A 2,075-nucleotide genomic window follows, 5' to 3' on the forward strand; every position below is an offset into this window, starting at 1 on the left:
TTTGGGGACTGATACAGGGCTATGGGGGGAGAGCGGGGGGACAGTGGGATTAGCTGTGGCTGTCTGTGTAGTTACTGTGTCTCTCGCCCTGAAGGGTCAGTCAATACGAGGAGCTGAATAAGATGTCCCTCCACAATCTCGCCACTGTCTTCGGACCCTCCATGCTCCGCACCCAGCACCAGGGCCTCCCCATGGACGTTTCACAGGAGATTGTCACTCAGGTCGGTCCTGGTCATACATCAATGCAGCCTCTCTCCCTGTCCCGGGATGGGGGGGGACAGTGTAGAGTGGAGTTTTACTCTGTATCTAACCCCGTGCTGTCCCTGTCCCTATCCCGGGATGGGGGGACAGTGTAGAGGGAGCTTTACTCTGTATCTAACCCAGTGCTGTCCCTGTCCCTGGGAGTGTTTGATGGGGGGGACAGTGTAGAGGGAGCTTTACTCTGTATCTAACCCCGTGCTGTCCCTGTCCCGGGATGGGGGGGACAGTGTAGAGGGAGCTTTACTCTATATCTAACCCAGTGCTGTCCCTGTCACTGGGATGGGGGGGACAGTGTAGAGGGAGCTTTACTCTGTATCTAACCCCGTGCTGTCCCTGTCCCTGGGAGTGTTTGATGGGTGTGGGATATACGGTGTAGAGGGAGCTTTACTCTGACCCCCCGTGCTCTTGTTTTCAGGTCCAGGTTGTCCAGTACTTCCTCTCGGACGAGAAACTGTCTCAGTTTGAGCGTCAAGAGTCCGTCTCCACGGCAACATGAGCGACCGAGAGCCTGGGCCTACTCTGTAAATAAATGGCATTGACCTCCTTCGGCTTCTGGCCTTCTGTCATTCTGACCTTTGACCTGTGCGCCCTCTGTCGCCCTCCCTGACGGACACTGCCCCTCTCCTTCCCCTCCCTCTCTCACTCCGTCAACGCCGCCAGCCTGTTCGAGGTAGGCCCCGTCTCCCACGGTAACGGGGCCTTGAGGGAAGGCCTTCCTCAGGTTGGACACTGGACTTTGCCCGTCTATGACCATCTCCCCTCGAGGGGAAATCTAACCAGGCAAGGATGCGTGGTCCCTTTGGAAGACAATGGTTTTTTCCCTCCCCCCCGGCTTTTGTCTACCGCCTCGCCCTCTCGCGCGTGCACCCTGCCTTCGGGGTGTAAGCGAAATCCAAACGCCGGTTCCAAGTCCAGGTTGAGAGCGGGAAAGACGTTCCGGGGAACGGGGATGGGATTGTCCCCTCCGTGCGAAAGCCCCGCCTCTCCCCAGAACGGCCTCCCACGCCCGGCCAGCGGCAACCCCACGCGAGGACAGTCCTGTCGCAGAGAGAGACGGACCCTTCGGCCCCTCAACTGGCCCCGTGTGCTCTCTCTCTCTCTCCCATTTAATAACGTCCTTCCAGGAGCGAGCTGACCAGATTTGGGACACAACACTGGCCCGATTTGGGACACAACACTGGCCCAGTGCGGCCTCGCCCACGTCTACACTCAACACCCTGACCAATTGCAGTGTGCCCAAAGACTTCCTCCCAGAGGCCCGTGAAGCTGGACTCTCTCAGGTCTCCCTCTGTCCCGACCCGGAAGCCCTTCGCCCCAAAAATGCCGAGTAGCGCCTCAGTGAGTGCGCTCCCTGCTGGAGACGGAGGGGACGTGTCGTTCCTCGCTGATTACAGAGAGAGTGATTTCAATGCCTGCATCGCCCCTTTGTAATGGAGGTGGGGAAGAGGAAGGGAAGGGAAGGTGAAATGAGAGGTAGGTGTGCCCCCTGAGTGAGAGACCCCCCTCGTTCTGCTCCTGGTTTCGCAATCGGTGCATGGAGTGGGGGCAACGCTGGCTGCGAGTTAGGGGAGGGGGAAGCAGAGGACTGAGCTAAATCGGGGCTGGTGGGGGGGTGGAATACAGATAAGAGGATGGAAAAACAATTGATAGGAACGTTATTCTGGGAAAGAGTTAGCGGGAAAGGACGGTATTCCTCGGAATGTGGGCGGGCGAAGGGTGAGGCGGGGGGGGTGGGGGTGGGGTGGGGGTTCCCTGACTTGAGGTGGAGCTGGGACGGGTGTGAAGGAACGTTAAGTGCGAGAGCTCCGCACCAG

At 58.7% G+C, this 2,075-nt stretch overlaps 1 long non-coding RNA gene across 1 annotated transcript; it reads left to right on the forward strand.

Annotated features, from left to right (window-relative positions):
- Positions 1-44: 44 nt before the first annotated feature.
- On the forward strand, positions 45-805 carry LOC122545562. The gene is made up of 2 exons (XR_006310560.1): positions 45-221; positions 677-805. It is a non-coding gene; the product is annotated as an uncharacterized LOC122545562 (long non-coding RNA).
- Positions 806-2,075: the final 1,270 nt, after the last annotated feature.

This window comes from Chiloscyllium plagiosum, unplaced genomic scaffold (assembly GCF_004010195.1).
Source record: "Chiloscyllium plagiosum isolate BGI_BamShark_2017 unplaced genomic scaffold, ASM401019v2 scaf_45963, whole genome shotgun sequence".
NCBI classification, from domain to species: Eukaryota; Metazoa; Chordata; class Chondrichthyes; order Orectolobiformes; family Hemiscylliidae; genus Chiloscyllium; species Chiloscyllium plagiosum.